The sequence below is a fragment of the Gorilla gorilla genome, chromosome 7 (assembly GCF_029281585.2).
Source record: "Gorilla gorilla gorilla isolate KB3781 chromosome 7, NHGRI_mGorGor1-v2.1_pri, whole genome shotgun sequence".
Taxonomy (NCBI): domain Eukaryota; kingdom Metazoa; phylum Chordata; class Mammalia; order Primates; family Hominidae; genus Gorilla; species Gorilla gorilla.
The window spans coordinates 137,081,257-137,105,219 of NC_073231.2; the positions used below are offsets into that span (position 1 = coordinate 137,081,257).

The 23,963-nt window shown below is 37.4% G+C and overlaps 1 long non-coding RNA gene across 1 annotated transcript in view; it reads left to right on the top strand.

Moving 5' to 3' along the window:
- Nucleotides 1-1,981: 1,981 nt before the first annotated feature.
- Nucleotides 1,982-23,963, top strand: part of LOC129524000 (uncharacterized) — a 39,867-nt gene continuing 17,885 nt past the window's right edge. Inside the window, exons 1-3 of the long non-coding RNA XR_008667655.2 lie at nt 1,982-2,092; nt 19,941-20,069; nt 21,398-21,502. This is a non-coding gene — a long non-coding RNA (uncharacterized lncRNA). The remainder of the gene's footprint in view (nt 2,093-19,940; nt 20,070-21,397; nt 21,503-23,963) is intronic.

Below are 23,963 nucleotides of genomic sequence, written 5' to 3' on the forward strand. Positions count from 1 at the left end.
GCCTGTAGTCCCAGCTACTTGGGACGCTGAGGCAGGAGAATGGTGTGAACCCGGGAAGCAGAGCTTGCAGTGAGCAGAGATCGTGCCACTGCACTCCAGCCTGGCTGACAGAGCGAGACTTTATCTCAAAAACAAAACAAAACAAAACAAAACAAAACAAAACCGGCCATTTTAGACCCAGACTTCCCTACTGGATCAGCTGAAGTCTCATTTGAATTTCATCACCCTTCATCGTCTTTTTCTAACCCTACTTCCTTCATTCACATACATGTTATAACTGAGAGTACTGCTAATAAATTTCCTCTAAGAATAATGTCTGTATTACGGTGAGTTGCCAGAAAACACAATCAAAGAAATTTGGATCCAGGAGTGGTCTAAGAAAGCAGAATGTAGAATGAGATGTTAGATCTGGATCAGTCATCTACTGACTGACAATGAAGATCCAGTCACTAGTGGCAGGGGGAGTGTGGATAACCCTTGGCATGCTGGAGCAGTACAACTTGAAACATTTTTACAGCTGATGTACTGGGATAGAATAACTGTAGGAAGGAATGTTCTGGCGAGTGAATATATCTCAGGCACTTGAGAAGTTCAGTGGAAAGTGGAACACCTTGAATGGAAAGAGAAGTGGGTTGAACACACATCTTCATGGGTAGTTGTGAATTGTTCAACTTGCTCATTAAGCACAAATTGGGAAAATCTTCGTATCACATTTGTATGCAACGTAGAGAGTGTTTATCAGGCAGGAGGTATTAAATAACCAAGAACAGAGGTAATGTGGCCAGTTAGATCAGCTAACACGGTGGACACCTGAGTGGAATAGCCATGGTGGCAGGCATAGAGGCCATTCATGGGGAACTGAGCATAGCTACCTTTTACTGTGGCTCATTTAGCTACTACTGCCACCCAATATTCAACCTGCCAGCAACAAATACAAATGATGAGACTCCAGACAGCACCTTCTCTCAAGATGACCAATTAAATACTTGATGGAGCGTTGATTACAATGGGAAAGGGAGGCGAGTAATTGTTTTTGTGTTTGTTTGTTTGTTTTTGAAACAGAGCATCCCCCTGTTGATCAGGCTGGAGTGCTGTGGCGTGATCTCAGCTTACTGCAGTCTCAATCTCTTGGGCTTAGGTGATCCTTCCACCTCAGACTCCCAAGTAGCAGGGACTGCAGGCATATGCCACCATGCTAGGATAATTTTTGTACTTTTTGTGGAGATGGTGTTTCACCATATTACCCAAGCTGGGTAAATGATTTTGACTTGAATTTACACACATTCTGAGTATGAGTTCATATTTTCTCCCTTAAGGGCCTCAGTCAGCAAAATTTTCCAAGAACTTATAGATGGTTTGGTTTACTAGCATGTGAAGCTGCATAACACCACATTGGATCAAGGGTCCCCACCTTTAGCTCACAGAAGGTGAACATAGGTACATGTTTCACTGGCTACATCACATACTATACATCACCCCAAATCTATCAGCCTTATAAAGAGATGGCATAGCTAGGATGCTATCCTGGAGATACTACTCTGTCATGATGAAATACCACCCTCCAGGAAGGAGTGTAAACTTGAGTCAACCACCATTATATGGTACTTCATCCCCAAAAGGTAAAGTATACATATTCATAAACCAAGAGGTGAAATAGGAGTGGCTCAGCACTTTGGGCCACATTAGACACTTTGGAAATGAGTATTTCCAGTCCTAGTCATTCTAAGCAATGTTAACACTAGAGATCATGATTCTCATTGGTTAATGCCTCTCTCTGGAGTACAATAAGAGCCTCCATGACACTTTATGCAGTGGTTGTGGCTTGATAAGTACAAGCCCCTGTGACAAGAGACAGTCAGGTAAAGAGTCATCATCCTGGCAGAAGTAATTGACCCGAGTCACCAGAAGGAGGTAGTTATGTTGCTAGACAATGGGGTAGGGACACATACATTTGTCATCTAATTGATTCACAGGTCCATCACATACCCAACTTTGATTGTAAATGGAGAAGCACAGCAGCCATGGCTTGAGAAAGATAAAATGACCATGAGCTCAGACTCCTCAGGAATGAGTGTCTGGTTGACTACAGCAGGTAAGTCACCTCAAACAGCAGAAGTGCTATCAGATAATGTGGGAAGTCTAGAATTGGTAGCAGAGGAAAGAGATAAAAAAATAGTTGTTGCTGTACTAGACAAACTATTCACTTTTTTTTCTGTAAAATTTCTCAAGAATAAAGATAACCTAGTATTCTCAAGGATTTGTTCCCAGATAAGCAAACTTACTGGAAGCAAATGGATGTGATTGATTCAATGGGTGCTGTCCTCCACTGCTCCAATTTCTTGAAACAGAACACTCCTAGCTTATAATTCGCAGCTAAGTCCCTCCACAGGACTCTTCCTCAGCCTAGGGAAGCTGCCCCACATAAGTGTGCATTGCGTTTTCCAGGGACAGCTCTAATCCAAATGGCTAGTCAATTCGGTGGCACAAAAGTCTAGCCTCTATGCCTCACCTGGGTCAATTCAAACTTAAGTTTTCCTTATACTATGAGCTGAGGACTCTTTTGTAACATCATTGCAGTTGATTTTCTCTTACATTCCAATACTGCTTCTGACTTCTCTCATAGGTTTTGTTCCTGAGAGCACTCCCAACAAACTATTCACATCCATATCAATGTATGTATCAGACTTTTTCACAAGGAAAGAAGAGGGCAATTGTTAGAGATTTGTTATATCATCATTAGATGTTAGAGAATTGTTATATCATCATTCAGTAAATAATTACCCCTTCCTTATTACTTTCTTGGAAGGAGTATATATTCTTACCCTATTGATGCTGGACTTGGTCAAGTGATTTACTTTGGCCAATGAATCTTTATGGGTGTGATATAAGCAAATGATTGAAATTTGTTTATATCTTTGCTCTGGGATGTTAATCTATGGGAAATCGGAAACACATGGGGTAGATCAAGACCTAATATAGCTTGGAACCAAGCCTAGTTAAGTCTAGCTTAAATCAGCCAAACCCCAGATGAAACCACAGGTGCAAGAGCAAGAAAATATTATACTACACTGACTGTTGTGTTGCTTTGTTAAACAACATTATTTTACATACAACTAACCAATAAATTCATTGTTTCCAATTTTCCCTCATTTTGGACATGGTAGGATAGTTGCTCCTGACCCTATCATGTTGGTTGAAACAATGTGACTAATTCCAGCAATTGAGTTGAGAGAAGTCCATGTGTCAAGGATGGTATATGCATTTGTCTGCTGTCCTGAAATCCTTTAGGATTTTCTCTTATCTTTGACACAGTGGTTGGCAACCTCCAAAATGATGGCTGCTTTACTAGCTTAGGTATCTCAGCAAATATAACTAAGAGAATCCCCTTCTGACTCATGATGGACAGGTACCATGACAAATAAACCTTTGCCATTTTAATCTCCTTGGATTGTGGGTGTTTTATTATGGCAGAATAATCTAGACTATCCTGACTAATAAATTAAATGGATTAATAAATTAAATGGATGCTTCTGTGATCAGATGAGCACATGACCCCATGAATAAATGAAGGACACGGCCCCTGACATACACTCACTGTTATGGGAAAGACCAATTCATCATGATCCAGCTCACATTCCAAGTCCTTGAGAAAACCTTGATATCCTGATGATGATGATGATGATGATGATGATGATGATGATGATGATGGTGATGGTGATGATTGCTGCTGCTGCTGATGGTCATGGTGATGATGGTAATTATTATGTGATGGCTCAGAGTAATTACTATCTTCTAGGAATAGTTCTAAGTGCTTTACATTTATTGACTGATTTTTCATAAAAAATCTCCTAAATAAGATATTAATTTCCCTATTTGCCAGAAGAAGAATCTGAAACACAGGAGAGTTATCTTAGTCTGTTTTGTGCTGCTATAACAAAATACCTGAGATTGGGAAATTCATAAAGCACATAATTTTTTTTCTCACCCTTCTGGAGGCTGTGAAGTTCAAGATCAAGGTACCAGCAGCTTCTGTTGTCTAATTAGGGCTACTCTCTGTTTCCAAGATGGTGCCTTGTTGCTGCATTTCATACACTGTGTCCTCATGCAACAGAAAGAGTAAGGGCAAGCCAGTCAACTGCTGTATGAAACCTCTTTTATAAGGACCTTAATCTCATGAATAAGAGGAGGAGCCTTCATGATATAATCACCTCTTAGGGGCCCCACGTTTTATTACCATCAAAATGGCCATTGCATTTTAACATCTGTTGGAAGGGACACATTCAAACCATATGAGGGGTCAAGTAACTTACATGAAAGTCACACTGTTAATCTTTGACAGAGCCAATATTTGAGCTCAGGCTCTCTGATTTAGAGTCTGCATAGCTTATACATTTATTTCAGTCTCACAACCAAACTTTGCAGCAGATATTATTCCCAACTATAGAGGAGTCAATTGAGGCTTAGAGAAATTAAATTACTTGCCCTATTTCAAATAATTTGTATATAGCATTTGTATAGATTGCTGCATAACAAACTATTCCAAAACTTAGTGCTTAATTCAACAGTAATCAATTATTTCACTCATGAATCTGTCTATAATTAGAACTCACGGTACTCAAGTACTGTGATGGGCCTGACATTTTATCCTACTTGTAAGGTAACCAGATAGCCTGCTACAGCTTCACAGATGTTGTCAGAAGACATAAGCACCCCCTAGCATGGAGACAAAGGACTATACATAGCACAGAAATCAGCATGAGGTTTTATATTTACATTGGTTCCTTTCCCTCTCATGTCTCATGGTGTATTAGTCCATGCCCACACTCCTATAAAAAACTACCTTAGACTGGGTAATTTATAAATAAAGAGGTTTAATTGACTTATAGTTTCACATGGCCGGGGAGGCCACAGGAAACTTAAAATCATGGTGGAAAGCTAAGGGGAAGCCAGTAACTCTTCTCATGTCAGAGCGGGAGAGAGCGCAAAAGGGGAAGCACCACTCACTTATCAAACAACCAGATCTCATGAGAACTCTATTAAGAGAATAATGAGAGGGAAGTCTGCCCTCACGACTCAATCACTTCCCACCAGGTCCCTCCTGTGACAAGTGGGGATTACAATTTGAGGTGAGATTTGGGTGGGGACACAGAGCCAAACTATATCACACGGTGTTTATGTTGAGTGCTCCAGGATGATGTTATAAACACAGTGGGTTTGCATCATAGCAGAGGAACCTTGAACTTAAAAAACCTGGATCTTTTAAAAAAGGATGCACGTAAACATGCCCTCTGCTCTGCAGGGAGACTCTCTCTATCTTTCAAGGCTATTCACTATACAAACATGCTTTAAAAGTTCAGAACAAAATGGCAATTAGGGCATCACTTTCAAGGTAAGCAGAAATGTGAAAGACCGTGAAGAATTGTTGTAAAACACAGAGATCTTTCATCCCTATTCCACATGGAATTAAGTTGGGCCCCTTGACAGAGGGCTGGAGGATCCTTTGTCAAGGTGGTTCACTCACGTGACTGGCAAGTTGATGTTGATTATTGTCTGGGAACAGCAACTGCAGTGGAGCAGCAATTTAGCTTCCTCCAAAGTTTATCTCTGCATGGGTTGTTTGGGCTTCCTCATGAATGCTGACTAGGTTGAGTTCTGGATTTAGAAATCATACAGCATCATTTCCACTGTACTCACAAGTCCATCCCTACTTAATGTCTTGATAGGAGGAGTAGTAAAATCACAATGCCAGAGAAACATGCAGGATGGGAGATATTGTGGCCTTTTTTCTTTTGAAAATGCAATCTTCCGTAATATCTATTAATGTAATAGCCATGTGTTGAGCATCTATTACATTCCACACAGTATGCTAGTTGGTGAAGAATGACAAAATCACTGGTTAATGAGTTCCCCATTTAGTGGAGAAAAGAGAGGCCCAAAGAATTACAGTTAATATTAAATGGTGTGTTCAATAACAGATAAACATAGGTAACACAGGCACACAGTACAGGGATATGAGTCCAGTCTAAGAAGGAAGTCAATCATTCTGATTCTGAAACCAGCACTGGCCCTCAGTACTTAATTTATCATTACCTTTTTGTACTTACGACATCTCATGTTGCATTTACCTAGACATATGTCTTTATTACCCATCAGATTATGAGCCAAACAATAATACCATTTCTTGAGCCATTATTTGTTTGACAGACAATATACTAAACATTTTATTCAGGATATATCATTTGTTCCCTTACAATAAACCCAAAGGGGCAGATAAAATTACACTATTTAAAAAATGAAGAATCAAGTTTCTAGAAAGAGAAGTTATTACAACTTTTAAGTAGCAGACCTTGAATTAGTTCTCAAGTCTTTCAGTTTCCAACACTTATACCTACAACCACTACATTGTGCTGTGCTATGATGATCTTTATGTCACAATAACTAAAATATTAGTGCATAAATATCAGCATGTCCCTTTCCCTGTCCTTTAAAAGAAAGAGTTCTATTTTGCATTTATTGTATCTGTGCTTTATTATGAAATTGGTCAAGGTAATAGATGAAGCTGGGAGTCAAGAGAGGCTAGATTGGTTTGCATTGGAAAGGGCAGACTATCAGATACATATTAAAAGGAAAAGGAAATAGGGAGGAGAGAGTAGAGACTAACTACCAATATATGAGTTGTATTTAGAGAATTCCATAAAGTTTGAAGAGGAGAGTCAAAGAGTAATAGGAAAGATAATTTAGGTCATTTTACTGTGGTCTGAGCCATGTAACATCTTCTTGATTTTTTTTTACAGAAAAATACCAGAAATATTCAATTGATTTCCAATTACTTTGGATGCCAAACTTGTTTCTTCTTACATCATTCGGAGGTGTAAAGTCCACAAAGCACCTCAGTTTTATTGGGGTTCTATTTGCTCCAGATCATTTCAGATCCAGAAACACCCATTAAGTTGCTTCTTTGAACAAGTCACAGTGCTAGGTGCTGGGTATTACATAGAGTTAAAGAAAACATGACTTTGTTAGTAACTTTACAGTCCTTTGAGGTGGAACCAATAATAAATAATTGTAGCGTATGCAATACTGAGGAAAACACAGGAGATTGTGAGGCCAGAGAGCATAGACACATATGACTATGTGCAGGTGGTGAGTGTGGGGTTGCTACAGAAAGGTCTAGTATGTTGCCTGATGCTTTCCATATTCAGAGCATTAATCATATCTAAATTGCTTTGAAATGGGAAGGAAGGTTAGAGGGAGATTTACCAAGTGAACTTGATATCAGAAGCACCTTAAGCAAAAGGGAAGGTTTAGTTCATAATTTGCTCATTCCTACTGAGGAAATTAGGGCAAGTGTCTTATCCAAACTGAGTCTGCAACCCAGCAACGGAGAGAGTCTAGCTGGGCAGGTTCATTAGGTTACATGCCAAGCACATATTAATAAGCCTATCTCTGCAAAGCTTCCCATGGAAGTGAGCTTCCCACTATGCATTAAGAGGCAGGCCACACTATAGCTAAGTATGTGTCTGAACTGATTTGCTGTCTGGGATACTTTCTTGGGTAGCTCTTTAACATAACCCAACAATACTTTTAAACTTTGTTGTGTGAATTCCAGACTCTTATTTAGTCTTTGGGATCACAGTTGTTTTGTTGATTGTTTTCTTCTTGAAGAATAGCCAACAGGTTTTATTCATTTTGTATCTCTGGAACTGTGTGTGAACACTGATACTGGTTTAGGGAATAAAAATGACATTCCAATCTGTGAAGTGGGTATTTTCTTCACTACTGTTTCTATTGTATAAATGAGGGAGCAAAGTCTCGGAGAGGTCAGGCTCTTCAACTACAGGGTGAGTGTTGGTATTTTGGTTCAAATTCTGTGATCTTATAAAGTCCATATATTTTCTATAATTAAACTTTATCTCAATATGCTTCTTGAATTAGGCCAAATAAATAGTAGGTCTTTCAACTTTTTTATTTTCAATCATTTGGCCCTGTTACTTCACTTCTTAGCTATCTGATACAAAAACAAAATAATCAATTAAGATAAAGACTATATCTGACATTGAATAACTCCATTACATGTTAAGTTAAAAAATATTGTGTATGCAGGCATGTTAAACATGGCTACATTTTTGTAAAATACAGTATATGTGTACGTGTGTGTGGCTGTGTTTGCTTGAATTCCTGAAGGCTATATATAAAAAATGTTAGCAATGTTTATCTGTGAATGGCAGAATCACAGGTAACTTACCTTTCTTTTTATTTTTTTTCCTGAATCATTTATTTTTTGGAACAACTCCTATGTTTTACTTTTATAAACATATAAAACAGTAAAGTTATTTCCATCTTAGAAAGATAAATCTCTTGTACATATTTGATACTTTGTTATTTGGATTTCAGTGCTATAGAAAAGCCTGGGGATTAGGGAAAACTAACAAAGCTGGTTGAAATGAAACAAACAAAAGCTGAGTGAGGTTCCCAGTACCCCAGCTCTAATAGATCAGTGTTTGTGTCCACCTGTGTCCAGGTGTAATTTCTGATGAGCCCTGGTCTCTGGTTCAACAGCTTGTTGCATTTGTGTAGTCTCTTACAGTTTACAAGGTCTCTGATCTTCTTTTTCAACAAACACACTCTGTATAAGCAAGAAGATCAGGCATTGTTTTCTTTTCCTTCCCCATGTCCCCATTCTGCTGTATTTAGGCCAAGGAAGTAAAATTCAAAGAGGCTGTTACTTGCTAAGTCCTATACTGAGTTGAGTTATGGCATGAGGAGCAGTGCTGAGAGACAGTCAATAAATATTATGAATCATCATAACTACTGTCTTTGCCATTTATTTTATCTTCCCCAGCTCCCCCAGGAGAACTAGATACTCCCACCTCTAACAAAAATTACACATACCTCCAACCCTAATATAGCATTTGCTTACATGCATCTCCTTGAGGGAAGACAGTATTTCAATTTCATACTGCTTATGTCAGAATCCAGTACACAGCAAGTTCCCAACACACAATTACTGAATAAATAAGCAGCTTCTATCCTGGAGGCCCATCGTACAAAAGTAATTATGAAAAATAAAGAAAGAAAAGGACCCCTTTATGAATATTATGGAGCTCCAGGAGATGAGGGGGTGCAGGTTGGTCTCTGGACCCCCTCATAATCTCCAAATTATAGCAATTTCTACATCTGTCCTGGTATGCTGGAGCTGGCTCTTATCACCTCACAGAGCTGATAACTAAAATTTTGAAGACTTCTGTGAGCCATTTGACTCACACTGGTAACTTGAAATTGACCATAGTGGAAGTACTTACACTGCAGGAAGTGGCAAATGGTACAAATCAGGATTTTTTGTTGTTGTTAGTTCCTGGACCAAGGGCTTCAGTGCTGTCTTTGTCTCCTCATGCCATAAACCTCATGCCACTTTCATGGAAAACTGACACACCAGGAGTATTGGGAAGGCAAGGCAGAGTTAGGGGGAAGTGACTTGTTCTAGCTTACTCCATGACTTCAGTAGGGCAAAAAGAGGATTTTAACCCTCAATTCCTTTGCCAGTATTTTTTCTTCAACACCACCATATTAGAAGGGCTTAGACAGGCCAGGCATGGTGGCTCACACCTGTAATCCCAGCACTGTGGGAGGCTGAGGTAGGTGGATCACCTGAGCTCAGGAGTTTGATACCAGCCTGGCCAACATGGTGAAACCCCATCTCTACTAAAAATACAAAAATTAGCCAGGTGTGGTGTTGTGCGCCTGCAGTCCCAGCTAATTGGGAGTCTGAGGCAGGAGATTCGCTTAAATCTGGGAGGCGGAGGTTGTAGTGAGCCAAGATCACACCACTGCACTCCAGCCTGGGCGAGAGAACAACACTCCGTCTCAAAACAAAAACAAAAACAAAACAAAGAAGAGCTTAGACACTCTTCAATAAAGGCCAACTTCTTCCCCTGCTTGAGTGGATGTTACCCTCTGGGGTAACATTATCTTAACAGGAATGCATGCTTCCACCCTGACCTCTGCCAGGGAGCTGAGATAGCCACAAAAGAGCTGACTGCTTTGAGGAACATGAGGAAGATGACAATGATAGTGCTGATGGCAGTGTTTATTACGTGCTGGGCCCCATGCTAGGTGTGTCCATGTATGATGTAATTTAATTCTCATAGCAACACTACAATAACAATAATGACTACTATCTGTTGGTTAGTATTTTACATGCTAGTTTTTATGTCAGACTCTACAGGTGACAAGCAATCTCTGCCCTGGGAGATCCCATAGTCTAGGAGCAGTTAATCACAGAACATCACAGTCTGCTCAACCCATACCTAAGCAATAATAACAACAAGAAAAACAAAAATAGTAAACGGTTGCTTATTATTTACCAGATGTTGTTCCAGGCATTTTACATGTATTATCTCATTTAACCCTCCCCTACGGGTGAGCTATCATTATTAATCCCATTTTAGAGATAAGAAAAATGAGACACAGAAAGACTAAGACTGCATTTTTCACCACTATACTTTGCTATTCATAAAACAGAAATCCTTGTTTTGTAAGTAAAGAAACTGAGATACAAAAAAATAAAGTAAGTTTCCTCAAAGCCACACAGCTAAAAGTGACAGAGATGGGATTTAGCCCTGGACTCTGGTTTCAGAGAAGGGATTCTCTTAATAGTATTTATGATGGAGCTGATGATGGTGACAGAGAAAATCACGCCATCCCTCTAGTAACAAGGGCTCCTCATGTGGAAATAGTCTCAGATGAGTCAGATATTATTAATTACTTCTCACAGACAATAAGTCAAGTCCTATAGTCAGAGTCATAAAGCCAGTTATGTAGAGTCAGAGACCCCAGCCCCAACCTCAGAACTGTCTTCACATCCTTGTGCCCTTTTCTGCTTTCCCATGAACTGTCCTCTCAGGAGGATGCCTGTCACAGACCCTTGGATTACTGGTCTGCTTGATAGCATTTCTTGAATATAAACTGGCCAGGATGTAGGAGTCTCAAATTAGGGGCCATGGTTTCTTGTCATTTCTGGTTTGATCTTAGGCCTGCCTGTTCCCTTCCTGGATTTCCATTTTCTGAAGGTAAAATGATGTGCATTGGGGAACAGACCTAATGATCCTAAAGGTGCTGTTTAAAGTTGATATTACATTCTAAGTTTAGCTGGGAAAATAAGAGTTTTCTGAGAAAGAGTCATACTCTATAGCTTTGGATGGGAAAGTGCTTTATGACATGAGATCTGGGAGAATTAAGAAATCAGCCAAGCATCACTGAGTAGGCTGTGAATGGAAGAATGCTGGCAGATCTTCAGGGACACAGTAATTAAGCCAGAAGCAGATGAAAGTTCTAAAAGAGACATCAACAAAAACTAGTGCTGTGGCTGGGTGCAGTGGCTCATGCCCGTAATACCAGCACTTTGGGAGGCCGAGGCAATGGATCACCTGAGATCAGGAGTTCGAGACCAACCTGGCCAACATGGTGAAACCCTGTCTCTACTAAAAATACAAACATTAGATGGGCGTGGTGGCAGGCACCTGTAATCCCAGCTACTCCGGAGGCTGAGGCAGGAGAATCACTTGAATCCGGGAGGCAGAGGTTGCAGTAAGCCAAGATTGCGCCACTGCACTCCAGCCTGGACGATGTGTGAAACTCCGTCTCAAAACAAACAAACAAACAAACACTAGTGCTGTGCCTGATAGCCTCTAAGAGACCTGCTGAAAGATTTGTAGATAAGGGAAACGTGGCTAGAGCCTAGGAGACAGAGAATTACTATAGGGCAATTAATGTGAAAGAAAACATTAAATAAGACTACAGTAGTACAATGAAGTGATATTGGAGAACATTAAAATCACAGAGTCCTTCTTTCACAAAGTTTTATCAATTGTGAGGAACAAGTGAGAGTTTAGGAAAACCCTCATGGCCTTTGCTGAACCCTCATCCCAGTAATGGAGACAGAACTTCAGAGTTCTCCAGCTGTTTTGTTTTCCAGTTTACAGTACAGTGGAACTACTGCTTTAGAACTTTGGCATCACTTGTTGGGGATATGAGTGGCAGTGCCTGAGAATTAATCTAATACAGAGAAAAGTTAGAGCTGAGAAATCCATTAAGATGTAAAGCATCATTTGAGGTCCTGGACATAGCTATTCTTAAAGCCGTACTTCCTCTTATAGGGCTAGTCAATACCTCTCATTTCTATTATGCCTTAAGTCTCTTGGGTTAGTTACCTTTTATTTGCAATAAAAAGAGTCCTGGCACCTAATACAAACTAATAATTTTATGTACGTATCTATACATGCATGTGTACATTGAAAAAGTCTAGAAAAAATAGCACCCCCACAAAACAAACACTGCATTACCTAAATCTTGATTTCTCAATACCATCACCCAACAACAAAAAAAAGCCAGAGATCCTTACAGGAATGGCTGATTCTAGGTTTGAGGTGGAAAAGTACAAGGTAAACTAGATTTTTTTTTTTTTTTTTTTTTGCCAGAAATCAAGAAAGAACTCAAAGACTGATGGGTTGCATCCAGCACACACAGGAGCAGAGGGAAGGGGTTCCCACTGGCTAATTTTTGGAAATTTAAGCACAAAAAAAGATTATAATTTATTGTAGTGCATTTAATTTTTTATAATTTATAAATGTATACTATGAGAGAGGTGGAGTAAGGGAGAGAGAAACAAAAGGGTAAAAAATAAAAAACCTGTCCTACACAGAAGAATGACAGCTTACATATGTAGAAGAGATTACAGAATTAGAAAAACAAGTCATTTTAATTAATTTAAGCAATGATCATCAATGGAATTATGACCTGTTTCTACTCACAAAACTTTTGATATCAAATGTGTGGGTTTTTCCACACCAACAACCCTTCTCTAACCCTCTCAACACTAAATGGGTGTTCAATAATTCAGTACAGTTCTTACACCGACTACCTGGAGTTAGCATCAAGCCCCATAGGTGAAAGCCTCAGTCTCTCAAGACTGCCCCTATTTCAAATGCCAAGAGTGAGTCCTGGGGACTTTCCTGCTTCTGACTGACTAGCTGTAAATCTAGGGTTCCCACAATTCTCTCCTTGGTTTTGATAATTTGCTAGAACACCTCACATAACTCAGGAAGTTACTTCATTTTTATTTACTAGTTTATTATAAAGAAACAGCCAAACGAAACAGAAGCATAGGAGAAGGGAAGGGAGAATGCAATATCACAGAAATAAAAAATCATTAAATAAAAAGTTTTAGGGGAAACAGATATTCCATGATGCCAAAAGACCCCTACCTCCTTTGCCACCCCAGAAAATCTTGTAGATAATAGCAAAAAGAAACGTGTACCTTTCCATACAAACATCAGGTTGACCATCATCTTAACCAAATGATCAAACTTTGCCTTATCAACAGTTGGAAAACTTGATTTTGTTTTTCTCCTTTTATGCTGTAAAATGACCTTGCCAAAAATGTTTAACGTGGATCTAAGCAAGCCTTTAGAACCAATGCTCAGTTTCTAGAAAAAGTAGAAGATGGGAAAAAATGGCTAAGTATACCATAAAAAAATTCAATAAATATAAATTAATAGAGATGTGGAGTTTTTTTTACAAAACCATTGGCCTAGACTCTTCCAGAAGTCAATATTAACTGGGGGAGAAAAGAAAAAATATAAGATGGCAGATTTGTTTTAGATAGAAGAATTCGAAGAAATGTAATGATGAAAGATAATGCATAAAACTTTGAGTAGATATTGAATTTTAAACAAATATAGAAAGATTCTAAAGATAATTGAGAAATTATGACTGTGGGCTATTAGTCAAAATTATGAATACTTGTTAATTTATTTGTGTGCGAAAGGCATTGCAGCTTTATAGAAGAATGTCTTTATTCTTAGCAGAGGTCTCCAAAGTGTTCAGAAGGAAAAGATCATGATATCAGCAACTTACTTTCATATGGATCAGAAAAATATGAATATAAGCCCTTTATATTTATAAATATAGAGAGATAAAGCAACTATGATGAAATGTTAACAACTTTTGACAATTCTTGGAAGGTATACAGGTGTTCTTTGTGTAAGTCCAAGGGTTGGCAAACTTTTTCTGTAGAAGCCACTTTACATATATATAGTAATTTACTCTAAAAAATATAGTAAATAACAAACTTCTTATGCTTTGTGTACCAGAAGGTCTCTGCCATAGCTAGTCAACACCGCCCTTACAGTACTAACGCAGACATTGACAGTGCATTTAAGAATGCACATGGCTGGATTTGGCTCTCAGGCATAGTTTACCAATCCCTATACAATAAATCCCCTTTATCCATGGGAAATACATTCTAAGACCTCCCTGCATAGATGCCTGAAACTATGGATAGTATCAAAACCTCTATATAGTATGTTTTTTCCTAAGCATACATACCTATGATAAAGTTTAATTATAAATTAGGCACAGTAAGAGATTAACAACAATAGCTAATAATGAAAGAGAATGATTGGAACAGTATACTGTAGTAAAACATGTGAATGTGGTCTCTCAAAATTCCTAATTGTACTGTATTCACCCTTCTTGTGATGATGTGAGATGATAAAATGCCTAATGATGAGATGAAGTGGGATAAATGACATAGGCATTGGAGTGAGGCATTAGGCTACCACTGACCTTCTGAAGATATGTCAGAAGGAGGATCATTTGCTTCAGGTGATCCTGGATCACTGACCTATGATGATGTTGATGGTGGTATTTTAGGAGCAGACCATGTAGATGACTAATGGGTGGGTAGTGTATGTAGAGTAGATACACTGGACAAAGAAATGATTCATGACCCAGGCAGGATGGATTTCATCACAAAATAGCTTGCAGTTTAATACTTAGAAATTGTTTATTTTCAGACTGAGGTTGACTGAGGGTAACTGAAATCTTGGAAAGTGAAACTGGGGATAAGGGTGACTAATGCACTACTCCTTTAACTCTGTATGTGATTGTAAATTCTCATCATATAAAGTGTGGAGAGAAAAGGGAGACTTGGTGTTGATCATCATAATGCATATCAATGAGGAAGTATTCAATATGTACAATGGAGTGGTGATGGACAAGGGCTGGCGAGAGGGCACCTCATAGTCTCTGCTAAGGGCATGGGGCTTTGTGGGTGAGTAACACTGAGCCAGCAAAAGCATTCTCTACTCTCCTTACAATTGCTTGTTTTAAGAGCTTCAGCTCCAAATCACTGTGCTATTTCACATTTGGTCTTTTTTTTATTTTCCTCAGGTTTTTAAAATGTATTATGGTTGTTTCCTGTTTGCCTCCAAATGCTACTTGTGTATATTTAATACAACTCAAAAATCTCTAGATTTACTCAAATCTATCTTTATTGATCTTGCCAGTTAGTGACTGTATAAAACAGAAAGGCCTTGAACCAGTTGCAGACAATTATTTTATTTCTAATGCCCTTATCTTGATGTTCAGTTCTTTAGCAAGACTTATCTACTTTGACAGCTGGGCACTCTGGGACTTCATTCTGCCAAACCTCAAGTAGATGTGAGGCTATTAAGGGAGTTTGCTGGTTTGGAAAATTGAGCACTGAAAGTTCTCAGGTAAATAGGGAGGAAGTGCTAAAATGTTGCTTCTTCAGCTTCAGTCTGCTTTTGGCAAGCATTTTATCCAAGTCAACATTAGAAAGAGAGGTTGGGTTCTTCTGTTTAGTCAAGCTTTGTTTTCAAGGATCTGCATGTACCTCTACTTGGACAACACCTCAACCTGTGCTCTTTCTAGAGTACTGACAGTCTTATCAGACAAACAGTCTGTTCAGAGTCAATCAACCTTATCTGGCAATTAGGCTGAAGATAAGCTATTCCTCTTTTTTGCATTTGCAGATAAAATCATGCTTCCCATTCAAGAGGTTCACTCTGGGTATAGACAGCATTTCTGAAAACATGGCATTGACTGACATTATTGACAGTGGACTGGGAATGGAAAGATCAGAGTTCTTTGCATGGCTGAGCATCTTACTTTTCCTTGATCTTGGGAAGGCAGGCGCCTTCTCTGATGGAGATTATCTGTCAGTGAAACTAGGTGGGTAGACCTGGAAACTTCCAGCTCCCACCTCCTATTTAACTACAAATCTATATACATGTTCATTTTTCCACTTTATTTTATTTTCTAGTCATGAAGGCAATTTTATGTTTCAAAATAAGAATCCATTTCCAGAGGAAGAATTTGTTAATTCAACTGTGCAGTTTAAAAGATGAGGAAAATAGTGAGTAAAGAAAATACACATGCATGTGTGTACCTGCAGGCTTCCAGTACAATACTTTCTCAGAACAAATGTGTCAGAACTTGAAAGAAAATGTTGTTAAATTGCCACGTCATTGTCGTGCTCAACATTCTTTCTCAAAAGGAGAGAAAGTAACCATTGTTACTTATTTAATCTGTAGTATATTCTCAAAATTTTTACCCTAATGTGTAATAGGTTTATATATCATAATTGACCTTTGTGTGTTATTTTTGTTGCTGTTCGTTCTCCTGCTCCACTTTAAGCTGAGTACAGGTAGTCAAGGAATCTCTCGAACACCATTGTATCTCTAGTGCTCTGCAGTTTCAAGTGCATGTGCTCAATAACTATATGTTGAATCAAATACAATTGAATTAAATAGAGAAATAGAGTCTGTGGAATCAGGTTTTATACCTAGACTATGCAACCAGTGTTTGAAGTTAAGTGTGCCAGACGTTAGCCTGTGTTCATTCCACTAAACTGTTTTGTCTTGTAAGATTATTATTTAGCACAGCCAAATAAGTGAACTTGAGGCACTTTACAGACAGAAAAGCTCTGGTTCACCTCCCCTCCCCGCACCAAGAAGCCCATTTTAAATCTAGCTGATACCAACAATTCTACCATGGTATGATGATTTTATCCTATGAGTGTAAGGTTCTGATTAACATGAAAAATGCTAATAACCTTGGAAGATCTCACATGCACATTATCAGATATCTATCCTTTTATTTAAATAAAACATCTTATTCCAGCAGCACATGTTCTTTTTAGAGTTTAAATACCAATCACTATGGAGAAACAGATGGAGGAATGAAAACCAGGAATAAGGGGGAATTAAGAAATGTAAAACAATCTGACACAGTTCTCACAGTGACAGCACTTTCATTTTCTCTCTCAGCACCCTACTTCTGGTGTCACTGGTATCCAAGTCATTAGCTGGTAAAGCTTAGCACCTCATCGAGGGGTCTGCATTATTTTACTCTTCAAGACAGAAAAGTTGTCAAGACCGAAGGAAAATAAACCTCCGTTAGGAAAAAGAGGATTGCTATTTTGGGATTTGGGGTTCTACCCAGCAACACCCAAGATACCACCTTTTTTACCATGGCAATGAGATCATTACAAGTACACATACAAATGCTTATGTGAAATTAAATTATTTAGAATAAAAAGAAATATGATTTCAGAAGAAAGCATTTATGTGAAGACATATGTCTTATTTGGCTCATTTGATTCTTTGAAATTGTTTCTTTTAAGGCAAGGAGAATGAAAAAATCTCTATAATTCTACAAACAAAATTATATCACTCAGTGATTCAGTTTCATACCGAGTGTATTGCTAGGCAAAATATAAAAGCCTTTTTATTATTATTTTACTCTTTTAAAAGGAGTTGTTCCCAAATGACATGAATTCACATTGTGGCATAGAGAGTTAGCAAAACTCTAGAGGTGTTCAATCATTAACTAGATCATTATTTGGCAAATACACTATAGAGGCCAGTCCTGCAAAACATACGGTGGTTTTCAAAGTGTAGTCTGTGGTTCATACACATGAAAATCACCTAGGCTGCTTGTTAAAAAGTAGTAACTAAAATCTCTAGTGATGAATTTTAGTAATTTGCATTTTAAACAATTTAACAGGGGAATTCCTTTGTAGTCTGAAACTAAGAAGTACTAACAAAGAGAACTGGATCTAATATCATAAAGTCCAATTTCAGACCCTATTTTCTCTTTCTTTATGTTAGTTTTTAAAAGCATTCTGTTTGCTCAAAAGAAAACGGATGAGATAGTAGATCATCTAGAGTTCCTGAGTTAGGAGCACCAGAAACAAATTCTGCTAAAAAATGATAACAGAATAAAGGGAAAATAGTACAAAATCTAGCCTTTGGAAACACATGACCTGCAGTCATTCTTATGAACTTGGGCAGTATGGGCTATCTTTTGAGGACATGGCTGCTGGGATAATTCATTTCTAGTTAACTTCAGTTTCCTAGATTAAAATTCAAAAGTTTTAGAGAAAAAGGTATTCATGTTGGAAAGAAAAAAGTAAAACTATCTCTATTCACAGATAAGATGATATATATGTGTATGTGTGTATACATGTATATACATGTGTTATACACACACACACACACACACACACACATATATATATATATAAAATCCACAAGAATGCTACTAGAGCTAATAAAGAAGTAAGCAAAGCTGCAGGGCACAGGACCCACATACAAAATAATTTTGTTTCTGTATACCACCAATAAACAATCCAAAAAGAAAATTTAAAAAGTAATTTTTCATTTTACAATAGAATCTTTAAAATTTTAAAGATTATTTAAATTTAGATTTATTTAGGAATACATTTAAACAGAGAAGTGAAAAATCTTGTACACTGAAAACTGTAAAACATTGTTGGAAGAAATTAAGGAAGATCTTAAGAAATGGAAAGACATCCCACATTCATGGATAGGAAGACTTAACATTGTTAAGATGTGAATATTATTCAAAGCAATCTGTAGATTTGACACAATTTCTATCAGAATTCCTGCAGCTTTTTCCACCAGGATTCATAGCAGCATTATTCACAATAGCCCAAAGGTAGAAACTACCCAAGTGTTCATCAACAAATAGATAAACAAAATGTGCTACATACACACTATGGAATATTATTCAGCCATAAGAAGAAATAGCATTTTTATATAGGTTACAACATGCATGAACCCTGAAGACATTGTGCTAAGTGAAATAAGCTAGATGCAAAAGGATGAATGTTGTATGATTCCACTTATATAAGGTGGAATAGACAAATTTCATAGAGACAAAGTAGAATAGAGGTTACCAGGATCTGGAGACAGTCAGGAATGCAGAGTTATTGTTTAATGAAGAAAGGGTTTATGTTAGGGATGATTAACATGTTTTGATTATAGATAGTGGCAATGGTTACCCAACACTGTAAATGTATTTAATACCACTAAATCAAACACTTATAGTTAACATGATAAATATGTTATACATATTTTACCATAGTAAAAAAAAAGAAAGGGAAAATGCCTTAAGATAAAGAGTGCCAGCATTAGCTTAGACTTGGATCCTATCTATGACCACTCCTTGCCTGGGAATAGCGTTTGTAGGGTGGGAGTTAGGATTTGGGGACGGGAGTAAATTTGATGGGTGGCCCCATCCAGGCTGCCAAAATGGTGAAAAAATGTTTCCCCAAAGAAAAATCAAGAGGAAAGTGAGGAAACAAAAGCAAATGTTTACTGCAGAGATATTTGAATGGAGATTACTTCTTAGTATCCACACACTACTAATCTCTTAAATTCTCAACTGCATTAACAGAAGAATGATTCAGCTGACCCCAGCAAACATACTTTGTATTTGCTGATTTAAAATATCACTTGCCCTTGACAATTTGACACGTGCCTCGTTCAGTCACCTAGAGTGAGGGACTTCTTACAGAAGGAATAAAAACCTGCTGTCCCCAAAATGAGTGATTTCTGAAAATTTTTATTTGAATTTGCTTAATGGAAACAGACACTATCCAGTACACTTTAGGCCTCACAACCCCTCTAAGATCTTATACTTGACCCAACTCACTCATTGGTGTGATCTACTTGTTCTACGTAGATTTTTAAGTTGCAGCCCTGGGCTTATGGTGAATTGGCAAGCACGTGTGAGAAAGATCATGTTGTCTTAAGCAACTTTGATTCCAGGAGAAGAAGAGTAATATGAGTACTTCAGTCCAGTCACCTGATGAGAGATTCCTGAAGGGAGAACTTGCATCTTCAAAGCATTGGAGGTAGAAGGAAGACAGGCAGAAGGACATCCCAGAATCAACCCAGGTACTGTCCTCTGCCTGTAACACTTTCCACGTCTTCTCTCAGCTCTTTTCTCACTTATTTTCTTCATAGCACTTATTACTCCTTTCAACGGTATGTATTTATTTCATTACTGTTTTTTTTTCCTCACGTAGGATGTGCCTAGAATAAGAGGAGTTTTTTTTCCACTGCTCTACTTGAAGTATCTAATACAGTTTAGGCATACTTAGGACAAAATAGGTGGACTATAAATATTTGGTGAAAGAATAAATTCAAATCCGTATTCTTAAAAGTCAACTTTCTTAAACTACCTCCAACACCTCCCTCCTCCACAAAATGAAAAATATGTTAGAGTCAGAGGGTTTCATATGGCACTATCTACTGCCTTCTATTATAGCAGATGAACAGATACAACAATAAATGTTATGTTTGTTCACTTAGATGTCTTTTCACTGAATTCTCAACTCTTCAAAAACAGGGAGTGTGCAAACTCAGTGAATATTTATGGAAGGGATGAAATAAAGCATGATTTGGGAAGTGAACTCTAAGGGTAAACAATGAAAAATAAACTTCAGGTAGAATGTAATGCTTTTCTTCTCTTATTATCCATCAAATTCAAGAAAGTACATTGGTCCTGATTTGTTGCCCTAGTTATTTAAGCTTTTTGCTTCCAGCAGAGGATATCTAGATTAAAAGATAAAGGTTGAGATAAAGATGGATTGTAGAATGCCAAAAATAATTGTTATTGTCTTTTGAACAGTTCCAGTATAGTAGGATCTAAATTAATCCTGGATTACTAATATTTATTGTCAATCATATGAGAGATAACACAAAGGCCATATTAAAATTTTTGATCTTTAAAATCTTGCCTCCAAAGTTCAAGTAAGTTCAAGAATATATGGATAAAAGAAACACAAGCACATTTTTTTAAATGTTATTAAGAAAGCTGACTTTTCCCTAAGTTTCAAGAGGAATAAATTTAGCATTTAGAAAATATAGAAAATAAATGTGTATGTATTCATCAACATATATATGTGTATAGAGTTTAATATTTTCCACATTATTTAATATTTATACATTTTAACATATTTATTCTAATATATTTAGTATTAAACTCCTGTTTTCTTATTTTATTAAATATTCTTTGAAATTACAATTACTGTTTATTATTTCAATATTTGCATTATTCATTTATTGAGTCCCTTATTGTAGGGTTTTTATATCCTAATAGACTGCAAGAATTGTCCAGTAATCTCTACTCTTATCCGTATTCCCACCATTTTTCAATGCGACTTTGAAGCTTCTCTTATCAAAAGATGCAAACTATTTCCCCACTGGTCTTTGATTAACAGAATGTGGTGGAAGTGACTGCATCAACCCTGAGCCGACACACCCAGAAGCCTTGCAGACTTCTACTTCCTGCCTTGGAATCCTGACAAGCCACTACTTAAGCAAATGTGAGCTACCCTTTTAGTGGTGGTTACATGGGATTAGATGAGATACATGGGGCCCAGATTCCTGATTGCCCCACTTGACAGCTGAGAAACACCTGGGAGCAGGGCTGCCCAGCTAACATCTGCTGACTGCAGATGAATGAACAAGCCCAGCCAGATAGAGAAGAAACAGTCAGCTGGGCCATAAACAATGTTTTGTAATAATCGTTTATTTATATGGTTTACATTTTGTTTGACTCTCATTTTTTAATGGGAATAGGACTTTTTTATTGTGGTAAAATGTCCATAATGAAAATTTACCATTTTAACTATTTTAGCTGTACAATTCAGTGGCATTCAATGTTGTGCAATGCTCACAACTATTTCCAATTTTTTTCATTATTCCAAACAGAAACTCTACACCATTAAGCAATAACTTTTGATTCTTCCCATCCCCAGCTCTTGGTAATCTCGATTCTACTTTCTGCCTATATGAATTTGCCTATTTTAGACACCCCACATAAGTAGAATCATACAGTATTTGTTCTTTTGTATTTGACTTACTTTACTTGGCATATTTTCAAGGTTCATCATGTTGTATTATGTATTAGACTTTTATTTCTACTTATGGCTGAATATCATCCTATGGTAGATAGATAGATATAAAATATGGTAAATATATGTATATATATTATTTATCTCTTCATTTGTTAATGGACACTTGAGTTGTTTCTACCTTTTGACTACTGTGAATAACACTGTTATGAACACTGGTATAGAACTACCTGAGTGAGTGTCTGCTCAATTACTCTGGGTATATACCTAGACGTTGAATTGCTGGGTCAAATAGTTATTCTATGTTGAACATTTTGAAGATTGCCAAAATTTTCCAGAGTGACTGCATCATTTTATATTCTCACCAGCAGTTCACAAAGATAACATTTTCTCCACATCCTTGCCAACACTTGTAATTTTCTATTTGTTTGATAATAGTCATGCTAGTGAGTGTGAAGTGGTGATATCTCACTGTGGCTTTGATTTGCATTTTCCCAATGACTAATGACGTTGAACATTTTCTTTTTCATGTGGTTATTGATCATTTGTATATCTTCTTTGGAAAAACTGTCTATTCAAGTCTTTTGCTCACTTTTTAATTGAGTCATTTCTTTTGTTATTGAGTCATAGGAGTTCCTTACATATTCTGGATATGAATTTCTTTTCAGATATATGTTTTAAAAATATTTTCTGTCATTTTGTTGGTTTTCTTGATAGTGTTCTATCATTACCAAGTGTCAATGCTAATTAAAAAAAATTTGATGAAGTCTAATTTATTCATTTTTAAATTACTTGTAGTTTTATTACCATACTTAGAGACCATTACCAAATCTAAGGTCATGACAATTTTTTCTTATGCTTTCTTTTAAAAATATTGTAGTTTTTATCTGACAAGGGGCTAATATCTGACAAAGAGCTAATATCTGACAAAGGGCTAATATCCAGAATCTACAATGAACTCAAACAAATTTACAAGAAAAAAACAAACAACCCCATCAAAAAGTGGGTGAAGGACATAAACAGACACTTCTCAAAAGAAGACATTTATGCAGCCAAAAAACACATGAAAAAATGCTCATCATCACTGGCCATCAGAGAAATGCAAATCAAAACCACAATGAGATACCATCTCACACCAGTTAGAATGGCCATCATTAAAAAGTCAGGAAACAACAGGTGCTGGACAGGATGTGGAGAAATAGGAACACTTTTACACTGTTGGTGGGACTGTAAACTAGTTCAACCATTGTGGAAGTCAGTGTGGTGATTCCTCAGGGATCTAGAACTAGAAATACCATTTGACCCAGCAATCCCATTACTGGGTGTATACCCAAAGGATTACAAATCATGCTGCTATAAGGACACATGCACACGTATGTTTATTGCAGCACTATTCACAATAGCAAAGACTTGGAACCAACCCAAATGTCCAACAACGATAAACTGGATTAAGACAATGTGGCACATATACACCATGGAATACTATGCAGCCATAAAAAATAATGAGTTCATGTCCTTTGTAGGGACATGGATGAAACTGGAAGTCATTATTCTCAGTAAACTATCACAAGGACAAAAAACCAAACACTGCATGTTCTCACTCATAGGTGGGAATTTAACAATGAGAACACATGGACACAGGAAGGGGAACATCACACTCTGGGGACTGTTGTGGGGTGGGGGAAGGGGGAGGGATAGCATTAGGAGATACACCTAATGCTAAATGACAAGTTAATGGGTGCAGCACACCAGCATGGCACATGTATACATATGTAACTAACCTGCACATTGTGCACATGTACCCTAAAACTTAAAGTATAATAAAAAAAATTGTAGTTTTAACTTTAAATTCAGTTATGTAACTCTTCCAAACAATTTTTGCAAAGCGTGCATTCCCTGGTGTGTTTGGCCATTGAAGTTTCTGTTGTAT